At 46.5% G+C, this 18337-nt stretch overlaps 1 protein-coding gene across 1 annotated transcript in view; it reads left to right on the top strand.

Moving 5' to 3' along the window:
- The window catches only part of LOC123992405 (docking protein 3-like), a 79738-nt gene that overhangs the window by 2155 nt on the left and 59246 nt on the right, over positions 1–18337 (top strand). The gene's annotated exons all lie outside the window — the stretch shown is intronic.

Here is an 18337-nt window from a genome sequence, read left to right as displayed (position 1 = left end):
TTAATCTGTCTATGAAACCTGTCCTTAATCTGTCTATGAAACCAGTCCTTAAACTGTCTATGAAACCAGTCCTTAATCTGTCCATGAAACCAGTCCTTAATCTGTATATGAAACCAGTCCTTAATCTGTCCATGAAACCAGTCCTTAATCTGTCTATGAAACCAGTCCTTAATCTGTCTATGAAACCAGTCCTTAAACTGTCTATGAAACCAGTCCTTAATCTGTCTATGAAACCGGTCCTTAATCTGTCCATGAAACCAGTCCTTAATCTGTATATGAAACCAGTCCTTAATCTGTCCATGAAACCAGTCCTTAATCTGTCTATGAAATCAATCCTTAATCTGTCAATGAAACCAGTCCTTAATCTGTCTATGAAACCAGTCCTTAATCTGTCTATGAAACCAATCCTTAATCTGTCTATGAAACCAGTCCTTAAACTGTCTATGAAACCAGTCCTTAATCTGTCTATGAAACCGGTCCTTAATCTGTTAATATCAGTGTTTCAGAGAGTGTAAACTCTCTGCAATCTGAGAAACAGTTGAACCCCTGATTTATTAAGGCAGTTTATCTGTTTAAATGTTGGTTTATTACATTTATTTGCCCGCTTTAGTTCTCTTTTTTTTCCTAAAATAAACTTGTTGACCTTTGACCTGCCTCCAGACTGTAGAGCGTTCGACCTGAACACCACACAAAGAAGATACATCCTGGCCTCAGAGAACTACCATGACTGGGTTGGGGCTCTCTGCCAACTGGCCTTCCAGGTAGGGGCTCTCTGCCAACTGGCCTTCCAGGTAGGGGCTCTCTGCGCCAACTAGCCTTCCAGGTAGGGGCTCTCTGCCAACTAGCCTTCCAGGTATGGGCTCTCTGCCAACTGGCCTTCCAGGTAGGGGCTCTCTGCCAACTGGCCTTCCAGGTAGGGGCTCTCTGCCAACTAGCCTTCCAGGTAGGGGCTCTCTGCCAACTAGCCTTCCAGGTAGGGGCTCTCTGCCAACTAGCCTTCCAGGTAGGGGCTCTCTGCCAACTGGCCTTCCAGGTAGGGGCTCTCTGCCAACTGGCCTTCCAGGTAGGGGCTCTCTGCCAACTGGCCTTCCAGGTAGGGTCTCTCTGCCAACTGGCCTTCCAGGTAGGGGCCGTATGTGTTTTCTATCTTTCCGGTAGGGGCCGTATGTGTTTTCTATCTTCCCGGTAGGGGCCGTATGTGTTTTCTATCTTCCCGGTAGGGGCCGTATGTGTTTTCTATCTTCCCGGTAGGGGCCGTATGTGTTTTCTATCTTCCAGGTAGGGGCCGTATGTGTTTTCTATCTTCCAGGTAGGGGCCGTATGTGTTTTTATCTTCCCGGAGGGTACTATATAAATAGTGTTTATCTCTGTCGCTCCTACCTTCCAGGTACACAGGGAGGAGGGGACTATAAGGGGCTAGTATTCATAAAACAACATTAGAAAGGGCTACAAGGGGCTAGTAGCAAATGCGCCCTATTCCCTATAGGGCACCTTATTCATTGTACTTCCCTCATTTTGAGCAGGAGCCAATAGGGAGCCACAAACCCACTGGCAACAATGAGGAAGTAGAGTCCTGGTGGTAACAGTAGTCCTGGTGGTAACAGTAGTCCTGGTGGTAACAGTAGTCCTGGTGGTAACAGTAGTCCTGGTGGTAACAGTAGTCCTGGTGGTAACAGTAGTCCTGGTGGTGACAGTAGTCCTGGTGGTGACAGTAGTCCTGGTGGTAACAGTAGTCCTGGTGGTAACAGTAGTCCTGGTGATAACAGTAGTCCTGGTGATAACAGTAGTCCTGGTGGTAACAGTAGTCCTGGTGGTAACAGTAGTCCTGGTGATAACAGTAGTCCTGGTGGTAACAGTAGTCCTGGTGGTAACAGTAGTCCTGGTGGTAACAGTAGTCCTGGTGGTAACAGTAGTCCTGGTGGTAACAGTAGTCCTGGTGGTAACAGTAGTCCTGGTGGTAACAGTTGGTCAACTCCTTACTTCTCCTTCTCTTTACTGCTGCTTACACAAACCCTGTCTCCCCTCCCCCTAGCCTGTCTCTCCTCCCCTAGCCTGTCTCCCCTCCCCCTAGCCTGCCTCCCTTCCCCTAGCCTGTCTCAACTCCCCCAGCATGTCACCCCTCCCCTTGCCTGTCTCCCTCCCCCTAGCCTGTCTCCCCTCCCCCTTGCCTGTCTCCCTCCCCTAGCCTCCTCTCAAACCCCATCTCCCTCCCCCTAGCCTGTCTCCCCTCCCCCTAGCCTGTCTCTCCTCCCCTAGCCACCCTGTCATCTCTGATCTAGGGTCATCTCTGATCTAGGGTCATCTCTGATCTAGGGTCATCTCTGATCTAGGGTCATCTCTGATACAGGGTCATCTCTGATACAGGGTCATCTCTGATCTAGAGTCATCTCTGATCTAGGGTCATCTCTGATACAGGGTCATCTCTGATACAGGGTCATCTCTGATCTAGAGTCATCTCTGATCTAGGTCATCTCTGATCTAGGGTCATCTCTGATACAGGGTCATCTCTGATCTAGAGTCATCTCTGATCTAGGGTCATCTCTGATCTAGGGTCATCTCTGATACAGGGTCATCTCTGATACAGGGTCATCTCTGATCTAGAGTCATCTCTGATCTAGAGTCATCTCTGATCTAGGGTCATCTCTGATCTAGGGTCATCTCTGATCTAGGGTCATCTCTGATCTAGGGTCATCTCTGATACAGGGTCATCTCTGATACAGGGTCATCTCTGATACAGGGTCATCTCTGATCTAGAGTCATCTCTGATCTAGGGTCATCTCTGATCTAGGGTCATCTCTGACACAGGGTCATCTCTGATCTAGAGTCATCTCTGATCTAGGGTCATCTCCCCTTTCCATGTAATCATATTCTTTATGATTATAAAGAAAAACTGGCCGTAGATCAGAACGGTTACTAATTATAATTTAATCTAACGTTTACAATGCTCTGCCACTTGACAAAGACTTCTGTGAAATCAGAACAATACCCTGTGTGTCTGGGCCTCTCATTCATATATATGAGCATTATGTTTTAGCATCAATAGTGGTATTCTCTAGTATCATATCACCCTCCTTTCCTTCTGCTGCAGAAAGAGCCTGGACACGCAGAGACCAGAGAGAAGGAGAGAGGAGGTGGGATGGGGATACCCATGGAGGAGAATGAGCTGTATGCTACCTGGAAGACAGGTACATAGAATACACACCCACCCACCAACACACCCACCCACCAACACACCCACCCAACAGCACACCCACCCACCCAACAACACACCCACCCAACCACACACACACCAACCCAGCCACACACCAACCCAGCCACACACCCACCCAACCACACACCCACCCAACCACACACCCACCCAACCACACACCCACCCACCCAACAACACACCCACCCACCCAACAACACACCCACCCACCCAACAACACACCCACCCAACCACACACACACCAACCCAGCCACACGCCCACCCAACCACACACCCACCCAACCACACACCCACCCAACCACACACCAACACACCCACCCACCAACACACCCACCCAACAACACACCCACCCACCAACACACGCACCCAACAACCCAACAACACACCCACCCACCAACACACCCACCCAACAACCCAACAACACACCCACCAACACACCCACCCACCAACACACCCACCCACCAACACACCCACCCACCAACACACCCACCCACCAACACACCCACCCAACCACACACCCACACAATCACCCACCAACACACCCACCCAACAACCCAACAACACACCCACCCACCCACCCACCCACCCACCCACCCACCAACACACCCACCCAACCACACACCCACCCAACCACCCAACAACACACCCACCCACCCAACAACACACCCACCCAACCACACACCCACCCAACCACACACCAACACACCCACCCACACACCCACCCAACCACACACCCACCCAACCACACACCCACCCAACCACACACCCACCAACCCAAACTGACACACCTACCCAACCACACACACACACCAACACACACACCCAACACACACCCACACCAACACACAAACCCACACCCACCCAACCAAACTGACACACCTACCCAACCACACACACACACCAACACACACACCAACACACCCACCCAACCACACTGACACACCAGCACACCCACTAACACCCACACCAACACACCCACCCAACCACACTGACACACCAACACACCCACCCAACCACACACTAACACCAACCACACACCAACACACCCATCCAACCACACACCACCAACACACCCATCCAACCACACACCAACACACCCATCCAACCACACACCAACACACCCATCCAACCACACACCAACACACCCATCCAACCACACACCAACCCAACCACACACCAACACACCCATCCAACCACACACCAACACACCCACCCAACCACACACCAACACACCCACCCAACCACACACCAACACACCCACCCAACCACACACCAACACACCCATCCAATCACACACCAACACACCAACCCAACCACACACCAACACACCCATCCAACCACACACCAACACACCCATCCAACCACACACCAACACACCCATCCAACCACACACCAACACACCCATCCAACCACACACCAACCCAACCACACACCAACACACCAACCCAACCACACACCAGCAAACCAACACACCAGCAAACCAACACACACACACACCAGCAAACCCACCAACCAGCACACACACACACACACATACTGTATACACTTTATACAACAGCATGTGGATTTGGCTATTAGAGCCAGACGCGTTGCTGACAGGTGTATACAAATGAGCACACAGCCATGCAATCTCCCTAGACAAACATTGGCAGTAGAATGGCCCTTACTGAAAAGCTCAGTGACAACGTGGCACCATCATAGCATGCAACCTTTCCAACAAGTCAGTTCGTCAAATATCTTCCCTGATAGAGCTGACCCCGGTCAACTGTAAGTGCTGTTATTGTGAAGTGGAAACGTCTAGGAGCAACAACGGCTCAGCTGTGAAGTGGTAGGCCACACAAGCTCACAGAACGAGACAGCCGAGTGCCGAAGCGTGTAAAAATTGCCTATCTTTTCAAACTGCCTCTGGAAGCAACAACAGGACTGTTCGTCAGGAGCTGCATGAAATTGGTTTCCAATGTCGAGCTGCCGCACACAAGGCTAAGATGCCCATGCTGGAGTGATGTAAAGCTCACTGTCGTTGGTCTCTGGAGCAGTGGAAACGCCTTCTCTGGAGTGATGAATCATGACAGATGAATGTGGGTTTGGCAGATGCCAGGAGAACGCTAACTGCCCCAATGCATAGTGCCAACTGTAAAGTTTGGTGGAGGAGGAATAATTGTCTGGGGCTGTTTTTCATAGTTCAGGCCCCTTAGTTCCAGCGAAGGGAAGTCTTAACACTACAGCACGGTTTGTTGAGATCGTTGTGAAGGAACTTGACTGGGCTGCAAAAGAGTCCTGACCTCAACCCCATCGAACACCCTTGGGATAAATTAGAGCCAGGGCTAATAATATTAAGCACATTGCTTCTCTTGACAACCGGTATACAGCCTACCTGGCTGGCATGAAAATAAACCACAGGAAAAGCGTCCTCCATTCGCTATTTAAGTGCATCGATGACATGTTTTTTTCCCCCTGTCCCTGTTTGATACGGGTGCATGATGATGGGTCCATTCTAAATTGAAACTAATGTCACACATATTATTTAGTACATGTAAAGACAAGATTAAATCAAGAATAGTCTGATGGGTGACAATATTAGCCACTTGATAGGCTAATGAGATATTATTATGATATTATAACTTGTGAATGATGCCCAGCATAAGAAACAATGCCTTGTTTTGCCACTTGTTCGAACCATAGTATCACACCTCATGTAGTCTAGCCCATAGTCCTGTATGTTTTAATAAGGTTAGTATCACACCTCATGTAGTCTAGCCCATAGTCCTGTATGTTTTAATAAGGTTAGTATCACACCTCATGTAGTCTAGCCCATAGTCCTGTATGTTTTAATAAGGTTAGTATCACACCTCATGTAGCCTAGCCCATAGGCCTATATGTTTTAATAAGGTTAGTATCACACCTCATGTAGTCTAGCCCATAGGCCTGTATGTTTTAATAAGGTTAGTATCACACCTCATGTAGCCTAGCCCATAGGCCTGTATGTTTTAATAAGGTTAGTATCACACCTCATGTAGTCTAGCCCATAGTCCTGTATGTTTTAATAAGGTTAGTATCACACCTCATGTAGCCTAGCCCATAGTCCTGTATGTTTTAATAAGGTTAGTATCACACCTCATGTAGCCTAGCCCATAGTCCTGTATGTTTTAATAAGGTTAGTATCACACCTCATGTAGCCTAGCCCATAGGCCTGTATGTTTTAATAAGGTTAGTATCACACCTCTTGTAGCCTAGCCCATAGGCCTGTATGTTTTAATAAGGTTAGTATCACACCTCTTGTAGCCTAGCCCATAGGCCTGTATGTTTTAATAAGGTTAGTATCACACCTCATGTAGCCTAGCCCATAGGCCTGTGTGTTTTAATAAGGTTAGTATCACACCTCTTGTAGCCTAGCCCATAGGCCTGTATGTTTTAATAAGGTTAGTATCACACCTCATGTAGCCTAGCCCATAGTCCTATATGTTTTAATAAGGTTAGTATCACACCTCATGTAGCCTAGCCCATAGTCCTATAAGGTTAGTATCACACCTCATGTAGTCTAGCCCATAGTCCTATAAGGTTAGTATCACACCTCATGTAGTCTAGCCCATAGTCCTATAAGGTTAGTATCACACCTCATGTAGCCTAGCCCATAGTCCTATAAGGTTAGTATCACACCTCATGTAGTCTAGCCCATAGTCCTATAAGGTTAGTATCACACCTCATGTAGTCTAGCCCATAGTCCTATAAGGTTAGTATCACACCTCATGTAGCCTAGCCCATAGGCCTTTATGTTTTAATAAGGTTAGTATCACACCTCATGTAGCCTAGCCCATAGGCCTGTATGTTTTAATAAGGTTTGTATCACAACTTAAAATGCCCTAATAACCAATTAAAATGAAGCACATTTATCTGCTTTACAAGGGGTGTGGAGCCGAACTGGCATATATATGCACGCTGCACGTTTTGAGTTTGGGGAAGATAATTTTCACCATAAAAAATGCACCTTTATAATAAAAACATTACATGTATAATTGCATTTGTGGTCGCTGGTGATAATGGCGTTTACATAACCTCTCTAGGGGTCGCTGGTGATAATGGCGTTTACATAACCTCTTTAGGGGTCGCTGGTGATAATGGCGTTTACATAACCTCTTTAGGGTCGCTGGTGATAATGGCGTTTACATAACCTCTCTAGGGGTCGCTGGTGATAATGGCGTTTACATAACCTCTTTAGGGGTCGCTGGTGATAATGGCGTTTACATAACCTCTTTAGCGGTCGCTGGTGATAATGGCGTTTACATAACCTCTTTAGGGGTCGCTGGTGATAATGGCGTTTACATAACCTCTTTAGGGGTCGCTGGTGATAATGGCGTTTACATAACCTCTCTAGGGGTCGCTGGTGATAATGGCGTTTACATAACCTCTTTAGGGGTCGCTGGTGATAATGGCGTTTACATAACCTCTTTAGGGGTCGCTGGTGATAATGGCGTTTACATAACCTCTCTAGGGGTCGCTGGTGATAATGGCGTTTACATAACCTCTTTAGGGGTCACTGGTGATAATGGCGTTTACATAACCTCTTTAGGGGTCGCTGGTGATAATGGAATTTTACATAACCTCTTTAGGGGTCACTGGTGATAATGGCGTTTACATAACCTCTTTAGGGGTCGCTGGTGATAATGGCGTTATCTTGCTAATTTGAACATTGACGTGTATAGCCTACCGCTGTGTGCACATCGCTGCACATATGTGAAGAAATAGCCTAATAGTTCTGATCTGTTGCGTCAGCCTCATTGCGTATAAAAGGAATAGAATAGGTTGACTTTTGTACTATAGGGGATAGTAGATTGACATAGGCTAGTGCTTTTGGTATTCATTAGGCCTCCTCATCTTGTTGACTGACTAAAAGTAAACGTGGACAGTTCTAATATCTTAAATATGAGGAATTGGATAAGGGCACGCGCAGTTGCATCCCGGATGTGTCTGTGTTAACTTGTAGCTGTTGAGAAAGACCCGATCACGTGACGGAGAGCCATGCGAGTGAGAGACTCTTCACTCTCCGGGAAAAGGGCACAGTGCATCACTCCGTCCGCGAAAGGAAGTTATTTTTTTGAAGGGGGATGCCGCCGTGAAATTCGAGGCATTATCAAGTGCTTGTCAAATTGTGAATGAGAGAGACTATTGGAGTGCGTACACAAATCACCATCAGACTCTCATCCTGCAGCATTATGTATTAAAAAGAAAGAAATGTAGAACTAAAGTTACATTCATGACTCTAAAATCAAGCACATATGAGAACCCGTTTCTGTTGACCGCTCAACACAGAATAGCCGCATGTGCGCACTACCTGGAATCGTGAAGAAAATATTTATTTTAAATTCTGCTTTGTTCAATTGTATTCTTCATACTATAAAAAAATCCCACGGAATTCTTAGCAGATCTTGTCTGCTAAATGAACTAGTGAAGCCCACAGCCATTTGGCATAGCCAGATCAGGACCTAAAGGACAACTCGGTATGCTATTCTTCTGAAATAGACTACATTTTCTTCATATCATGTTTCTTTAGACCCGTCTAAAATAAAGAATGGATTTATTGTGATGGTGTAGGCTATATTACATGGATTTATTGTGATGGTGTAGGCTATATTACATGGATTTATTGTGATGGTGTAGACTATATTACATGGATTTATTGTGATGGTGTATGTAGACTATATTACATGGATTTATTGTGATGGTGTAGGTAGACTATATTACATGGATTTATTGTGATGGTGTAGACTATATTACATGGATTTAATACATGGATTTATTGTGATGGTGTAGACTATATTACATGGATTTATTGTGATGGTGTAGACTATATTACATGGATTTATTGTGATGGTGTAGACTATATTACATGGATTTATTTTGATGGTGTAGGCTATTACATGGATTTATTGTGATGGTGTAGACTATATTACATGGATTCATTGTGATGGTGTAGGTAGACTATATTACATGGATTTATTGTGATGGTGTAGACTATATTACATCATTTTACATTTACATTTAAGTCATTTAGCAGACGCTCTTATCCAGAGCGACTTACAAATTGGTGCATTCACCTTATGACATCCAGTGGAACAGTCACTTTACAATAGTGCATCTAAATCTTAAGGGGGGGTGAGAGGGATTACTTATCCTATCCTAGGTATTCCTTAAAGAGCTGGGGTTTCAGGTGTCTCCGGAAGGTGGTGATTGACTCCGCTGTCCTGGCGTCGTGAGGGAGTTTGTTCCACCATTGGGGGGCCAGAGCAGCGAACAGTTTTGACTGGGCTGAGCGGGAGCTGTACTTCCTCAGTGGTAGGGAGGCGAGCAGGCCAGAGGTGGATGAACGCAGTGCCCTTGTTTGGGTGTAGGGCCTGATCAGAGCCTGGAGGTACTGAGGTGCCGTTCCCCTCGCAGCTCCGTAGGCAAGCACCATGGTCTTGTAGCGGATGCGAGCTTCAACTGGAAGCCAGTGGAGAGAACGGAGGAGCGGGGTGACGTGAGAGAACTTGGGAAGGTTGAACACCAGACGGGTTGCGGCGTTCTGGATGAGTTGAAGGGGTTTAATGGCACAGGCAGGGAGCCCAGCCAACAGCGAGTTGCAGTAATCCAGACGGGAGATGACAAGTGCCTGGATTAGGACCTGCGCCGCTTCCTGTGTGAGGCAGGGTCGTACTCTGCGGATGTTGTAGAGCATGAACCTACAGGAACGGGCCACCGCCTTGATGTTGGTTGAGAACGACAGGGTGTTGTCCAGGATCACGCCAAGGTTCTTGGCGCTCTGGGAGGAGGACACAATGGAGTTGTCAACCGTGATGGCGAGATCATGGAACGGGCAGTCCTTCCCCGGGAGGAAGAGCAGCTCCGTCTTGCCGAGGTTCAGCTTGAGGTGGTGATCAGTCATCCACACTGATATGTCTGCCAGACATGCAGAGATGCGATTCGCCACCTGGTCATCAGAAGGGGGAAAGGAGAAGATTAATTGTGTGTCGTCTGCATAGCAATGATAGGAGAGACCATGTGAGGTTATGACAGAGCCAAGTGACTTGGTGTATAGCGAGAATAGGAGAGGGCCAAGAACAGAGCCCTGGGGACACCAGTGGTGAGAGCGCGTGGTGAGGAGACAGATTCTCGCCACGCCACCTGGTAGGAGCGACCTGTCAGGTAGGACGCAATCCAAGCGTGGGCCGCGCCGGAGATGCCCAACTCGGAGAGGGTGGAGAGGAGGATCTGATGGTTCACAGTATCGAAGGCAGCCGATAGATCTAGAAGGATGAGAGTAGAGGAGAGAGAGTTAGCTTTAGCAGTGCGGAGCGCCTCCGTGATACAGAGGAGAGCAGTCTCAGTTGAATGACTAGTCTTGCAACCTGACTGATTTGGATCAAGAAGGTCATTCAGAGAGAGATAGCGGGAGAGCTGGCCAAGGACGGCACGTTCAAGAGTTTTGGAGAGAAAAGAAAGAAGGGATACTGGTCTGTAATTGTTGACATCGGAGGGATCGAGTGTAGGTTTTTTCAGAAGGGGTGCAACTCTCGCTCTCTTGAAGACGGAAGGGACGTAGCCAGCGGTCAGGGATGAGTTGATGAGCGAGGTGAGGTAAGGGAGAAGGTCTCCGGAAATGGTCTGGAGAAGAGAGGAGGGGATAGGGTCAAGCGGGCAGGTTGTTGGGCGGCCGGCCGTCACAAGACGCGAGATTTCATCTGGAGAGAGAGGGGAGAAAGAGGTCAGAGCACAGGGTAGGGCAGTGTGAGCAGAACCAGCGGTGTCGTTTGACTTAGCTAACGAGGATCGGATGTCGTCGACCTTCTTTTCAAAATGGTTGACGAAGTCATCTGCAGAGAGGGAGGAGGGGGGGGGGGAGGATTCAGGAGGGAGGAGAAGGTGGCAAAGAGCTTCCTAGGGTTAGAGGCAGATGCTTGGAATTTAGCGTGGTAGAAAGTGGCTTTAGCAGCAGAGACAGAGGAGGAAAATGTAGAGAGGAGGGAGTGAAAGGATGCCAGGTCCGCAGGGAGGCGAGTTTTCCTCCATTTCCGCTCGGCTGCCCGGAGGTGTGATGGTGTAGGTAGACTATATTACATGGATTTATTGTGATGGTGTAGGTAGACTACTACATGGATTTATTGTGATGGTGTAGGTAGACTATATTACATGGATTTATTGTGATGGTGTAGACTATATTACATGGATTTATTGTGATGGTGTAGACTATATTACATGGATTTATTGTGATGGTGTAGACTATATTACATGGATTTATTGTGATGGTGTAGACTATATTACATGGATTTATTGTGATGGTGTAGGTAGACTATATTACATGGATTTATTGTGATGGTGTAGGTAGACTACTACATGGATTTATTGTGATGGTGTAGGTAGACTATATTACATGGATTTATTGTGATGGTGTAGGTAGACTATATCACATGGATTTATTGTGATGGTGTAGGTAGACTATATTACATGGATTTATTGTGATGGTGTAGACTATATCACATGGATTTATTAAAAAATGGTTTGTTGGCTGTGTGTGGAAGCCAGGAGATCACCGGTGACAACCACAGCCCTAATTGGAACTTTGACTGTGAGCCAGGCCTAATCACCCCCAACATCAGTGACCGACCTCACTAATGCTCTTATGGCTGAATGGAAGCAAGTCCCTGCAGCAATGTTCCAACATCTAGTGGAAAGCCTTCCCAGAAGAATGGAGGCTGTTATAGCAGCAATGTTCCAACATCTAGTGGAAAGCCTTCCCAGAAGAGTGGAGGCTGTTATAGCAGCAATGTTCCAACATCTAGTGGAAAGCCTTCCCAGAAGAATGGAGGCTGTTATAGCAGCAATGTTCCAACATCTAGTGGAAAGCCTTCCCAGAAGAGTGGAGGCTGTTATAGCAGCAATGTTCCAACATCTAGTGGAAAGCCTTCCCAGAAGAGTGGAGGCTGTTATAGCAGCAATGTTCCAACATCTAGTGGAAAGCCTTCCCAGAAGAGTGGAGGCTGTTATAGCAGCAAAGGGGAGGGGACCAACTCCATATTAATGCACATGATTTTGGAATGAGATGTTGGACATGCATGTGTCCACATACTTTTGGTCATGTAGTGTAGATACGGTACATCTTGGCAATGCGTTCCAGTCCCGCCCAACTACGTGTTGTGATCACAGTAATCTGTCCTGTCAGCACTGAGTGTTTCGAAACAGGACACAGTATGGCCCAATGGAACAGAGGAGGACACTGCCGTTTTAGAAGAACTAACGCAGAACGAAAAGGCCTTTAAAAAAGAACAAAGAGTGGATGACGAATAAATGTTTTCTAGGGAGCTTTCAAATCAAATTGGATTTGTCACATACACATGGTTAGCAGATGTTAATGCGAGTGTTGCGAAATGCTTGTGCTTCAAGTTAACAATGCAGTAATATCTAACAATTCCCTTATTCCCTTGTCTTATACACACAAGTGTAAGGGAATGAAGAATATGTACATAAAGATATATGAATGAGTGATGGTACAGAACGGCATAGGCAAGATGCAGTAGATGGTATCGAGTACAGTATATACATATGAGATGAGTAATGTAGGGTATGTAAACAAAGTGGCATAGTTTAAAGTGGCTAGTGATACATGTATTACATAAATATGCAGTAGATGATATAGAGTACAGTATATACATATTCATATGAGATGAATAATGTAGGGTATGTAAACATTATATTAGGTAGCATTGCTTAAAGTGGCTAGTGATATATTTTACATCATTTCCCATCAATTCCCATTATTAAAGTGGCTGGAGTTGAGTCAGTGTGTTGGCAGCAGCCACTCAATGTTAGTGGTGGCTGTTTAACAGTCAGATGGTCTTGAGATAGAAGCTGTTTTCCAGTCTCTCGGTCCCAGCTTTGATGCACCTGTACTGACCGTCAAGTCTCAAGTCCTAAACTTTGAATTTCGAGTCCTAAACAAGTCATACGGGGCTCTTCACCAAATGTAATACCATTTAATATTTGTTTTTTAACAAGAGTAATAGTTAGTATATTAAATTTAAGCAAATCATGAATGCTTTAAAAAAAAAAAAAAATCTATATATTTATTACTTTCCAAATAAATGTTATATTTCCATGGAAATACCTACCTCTGACCTCTGACCTTTCACCCTGACCTCTAACTCTTTACCTTGACCTGTCCAAAGCGTCGTAGCAGGTGGTAGGGCCAGCAGTGGACGGTAACAAGTCTGGAGGTCCCGGAGCAATATTGATAATGAATGAAGAACGGCCGTTTATTTCATCTGAGGCACCCCATTCAGATACAGTGTTCCAGATAGAACCAGGGCTGGGTCGGGTCGTGTGGGGGTGTGGCATAGAAATACCTACAACAGCCTTTGCCGTGTAGAATAGAGAATCGAGTACAGATCTATATATTGCATTTCTATCTGGAACACTGTATGTGAATGCGGTGCCTCAGATGAAATAAACCGCCGTTCTTCATTCATTATCAACGGAGTGAAAGCTCAAAACGGTGGAGGACAGCCGAGAGAGGGGGGGGGATAGTGGGATTTGTGTGAAGCATAAACTCAATCAAGAGGTGCAAGCACTCGCCGTAATCAGCAGGTTAGGAAGAGTACACAACCATTCTAGGAGGCACTCTTGCCACAAATGTGCTCATTTGATCTTGTCCAGCATCAAGCAGTGTGGTGGCGAGTCAATCTGTAAACCTAATCTAGGCAAGCAGTGAGGAGGGCACCTAACAATACAGGCTCCAGACATCACAGCAAAAAGAAACCCATGAAACAAGTCACACACACTCATAAACACAAACCCCGGGTGATGGATAGCTGTCGGCTATATTAGCCACGACTTACAGTTCTTTGTGCAGCTTCAAATGTCGAACAAAGTTGGAAATTGTTGCGCCTCCGTTTGTCATTTTGCAATCCGTTTTTTTGTTGATACAGCGTCGTCTTTATATCCGAAAATAATAATTCTGGGTATCATCATTCCATCGCTGACATTCCTCTGCACAACTTGATTGGCCGCCGTCCGATTCAAACTGATTGGCCGCCGTCTGATTCAAACTGATTGGCCGCCGTCCGATTCAAACTGATTGGCCGCCGTCCGATTCAAACTGATTGGCCGCCGTCCGATTCAAACTGATTGGCCGCCGTCCGATTCAAACTGATTGGCCGCCGTTCGATTCAAACTGATTGGCCGCCGTCCGATTCAAACTGATTGGCCGCCGTCCGATTCAAACTGTAATCCGTTAAATGAAGAGTCGATGCTGCACACTTTATTTTTTAAAGCATAATTTATATTTGGGCTGGGGGGGGGGTGTCAGGTCGAGTCTTTATATTTGGGCTTGGGGGGAGGGTGTCAAGTCAGGTCGAGTCTTTATATTTGGTCTTGGGGGGGAGGTATCAAGTCAGGTCGAGTCATACGGCTCACGTCCAAGTCACGTCACGAGTCATTCGTGTTAAAGTCAAAGTCGAGTTGCAAGTCATCATATTTGTGACTTTGAGTCCACACCTCTATTTTGTGTGTGTCCATTACATGAAATCCAGATAAAAATCCATTTAAATTACAGGTTGTAGTGCTACATAATTGGAAAAACACCAAGTGGGATGAATACTTCTGCAAGGCGCTGTATGTACATGTAAGTATGTGGATGAACGACGGCCGACCCATAAAATACAGTACATACATGTGATATGAGTAATGTAAGATATGTAAACAGGATTAAAGTGGAGTTATTTAGAGTGGCATTGTTTAAAGTGGCCAGTGATTGGGTCTCAGTGTAGGCTGCAGCCTCTATGAGTTAGTGGTGGCTGTTTAACAGTCTGATGGCCTTGAGATAGAAGCAGTTTTTCAGTCTCTCGGTTCCTGCTTTGATGCACCTGTACTGACCTCACCTTCTGGATGATAGCGGGGTGAACAGGCAGTGGCTCGAGTGGTTGTTGTCCTTGATGATCTTTATGGCCTTCCTGTGACATCGGGTGCTGTAGGTGTCCTGGAGGGCAGGTAGTTTCGTTGATGCGTTGTGCAGACCTCATTACCCTCTGGAGAGCCTTGCGGGTGACGGCGGTGCAGTTGCTGTTGAGAATCAGTGAAGTGGAGGTGTTGTTTCCTACCTTCACCACCTGGGGGCGGCCCGTCAGGAAGTCCAGGACCCAGTTGCACAGAGCGGGGTTGACAGCCAGTGCCTCAAGCTTGATGATGAGCTTGGAGGATACTATGGTGTTGAATGCTGAGCTGTAGTCAATGAACAGCACTCTTACATAGGTATTCCTCTTGTCCAGATGGGTTAGGGCAGTGTGCAGTGTGATGGCGATTGCGACGTCTGTGGACCTGTTGGGGCGGTATGCAAACTGAAGTGGGACTAGGTTGGCTGGTAAGGTGGAGGTGATATGGTCCTTGACTAGTTTCTCAAATCACTTCATTATGACAGAAGTGAGTGCTACGGGGGCGGTAGTCGTTTAGCTCAGTTATCTTTGCCTTCTTGGGTACAGGAACAATGGTGGCCATCTTGAAGCATTTGGGGACAGCAGACTGGGATAGGGAGTGATTGAATATGTCCGTAAACACACCAGCCAGCTGGTCTGTGTATACCTCTGAGGACGTGGCTAGGGACGCCGTCTGTATTATCCTCAAAGCGGGAAAAGGTGTTTAGTTTGTCTGGAAGCGTGATGTCGGTTTCTGTAACGTGGCTGGATTTCTTTTTGTAGTCTGTAATTTCCTGTAGACCACATACGTCTCGTGTCTGAGTCGTTGAATTGCGACTTCACCATGTCCCTGTACTGGCATTTTGCTTGTTTGATTGCCTTACAGAGGGAATAACTACACTGTTTATGTCCATATTCCCAGACCTGTTTCCATGGTTAAATGCGGTGGATCGCGCTTTCAGTTTTGCGCGAATGTTGCCATAGTTTCCGGGTAAGGGTAGGTTTTAATCATCACTGTAGTATTAAACAGCAAAAAAGACTGCTCTTGTATCCCAAATAACACCCTATTCCCTACATAGTGCACTACTATGGCACCCTATTCCCTACATAGTGCCCTACTATGGCACCCTATTCCCTACATAGTGCACAACTATGGCACCCTATTCCCTACATAGTGCACAACTATGGCACCCTATTCCCTACATAGTGCACTACTATGGCACCCTATTCCCTACATAGTGCACTACTATGGCACCCTATTCCCTACATAGTGCACTACTATGGCACCCTATTCCCTACATAGTGCACTACTATGGCACCCTATTCCCTACATAGTGCACTACTATGGCACCCTATTCCTACATAGTGCACTACTATGGCACCCTATTCCCTACATAGTGCACTACTATGGCACCCTATTCCCTACATAGTGCACTACTATGGCACCCTATTCCCTACATAGTGCACTACTATGGCACCTATTCCCTACATAGTGCACTACTATGGCACCCTATTCCTACATAGTGCACTACTATGGCACCCTATTCCCTACATAGTGCACTACTATGGCACCCTATTCCCTACATAGTGCACTACTATGGCACCCTATTCCCTACATAGTGCACTACTATGGCACCCTATTCCCTACATAGTGCACTACTATGGCACCCTATTCCCTACATAGTGCACTACTATGGCACCCTATTCCCTACATAGTGCACTACTATGGCACCCTATTCCCCTACATAGTGCACTACTATGGCACCCTATTCCCTACATAGTGCACTACTATGGCACCCTATTCCCTACATAGTGCACTACTATGGCACCCTATTCCCTACATAGTGCACTACTATGGCACCCTATTCCCTACATAGTGCACTACTATGGCACCCTATTCCCTACATAGTGCACTACTATGGCACCCTATTCCCTACATAGTGCACTACTATGGCACCCTATTCCCTACATAGTGCACTACTATGGCACCCTATTCCCTACATAGTGCACTACTATGGCACCCTATTCCCTACATAGTGCACTACTATGGCACCCTATTCCCTACATAGTGCACTACTATGGCACCCTATTCCCTACATAGTGCACTACTATGGCACCCTATTCCCTACACAGTGCACTACTATGGCACCCTATTCCCTACACAGTGCACTACTATGGCACCCTATTCCCTACACAGTGCACTACTATGGCACCCTATTCCCTACACAGTGCACTACTATGGCACCCTATTCCCTACACAGTGCTCTACTTTTGACTAGAGCTCTGTGGCCCGAATAGGGTGTGATTTGGGACGTCCCCATTCCTTGACAGCAGCCCTATACAGGCAGGAGGGAACCTTATCCAAATGTCTTTCATTTCAAAGTGCTTTTGTGATTGTGTTGACTTCCCCTCTGACAAGCTGGAGAATAACAAGCAGAAAATAAGAGTTGTTGTGCAAATCATTTGAATATCCTTGTGACTTCTGTGTTTAATCTATTTATATGCTTTTTTTATTCAAATAAAAAACAGTTTTGTTGACTATTCAGCATGTCAGAGTTTTGTGTAACAGACGTTGTGTAGAACTAATTCTCACTTGAGATACAGGGCTACATAAATCTCCACGTATGAATGATAAACCTTAACGAACCATTGTGAGCGTTATGTTAAAAAATATCTTTCCCCCTCCCCTCTGCCTTCTGCTGCTCCTCGCAGCCCAATACCAGGTGACAGTTAAGACCAATGAGGCGTCGAAGAGATGTCAGCTGACAGGAAGTTACCACCTCTTGCCAGAACGAGACGCCATATTGCTCCAGGACCTCCAGACTGGTGTTACCGTCCACTGCTGGCCCTACCACCTGCTACGACGCTTCGGACAGGTCAAGGTAAAGGGTTAGAGGTTAGGGTGAAAGGTCAGAGGTCAAATCCTCTACTGCTGGCCATACCACCTGATACGACGCTTCGGACAGGTCAAGGTAAATGGTTAGAGGTTAGGGTGAAAGGTCAGAGGTCAGATCCTCTACTGCTGGCCCTTCGACGGTTCGGACAAGTCAATTAAAAGGGTTAGAGGTCAGGGTAAAAGGTCAGAGGTCAGATCATCTATTGCTGCCCCTACCACCTCCTATGACGCTTCAGACAGGTCACGTAAAAGGTCAGGATTCCTAATTAGTCTGATTATTCAGTGGTAATGTCTAGT

This window comes from Oncorhynchus gorbuscha, linkage group LG13 (assembly GCF_021184085.1).
Source record: "Oncorhynchus gorbuscha isolate QuinsamMale2020 ecotype Even-year linkage group LG13, OgorEven_v1.0, whole genome shotgun sequence".
Lineage (NCBI taxonomy): Eukaryota > Metazoa > Chordata > Actinopteri > Salmoniformes > Salmonidae > Oncorhynchus > Oncorhynchus gorbuscha.
This window is presented reverse-complemented; position numbering and strand designations above follow the sequence as displayed.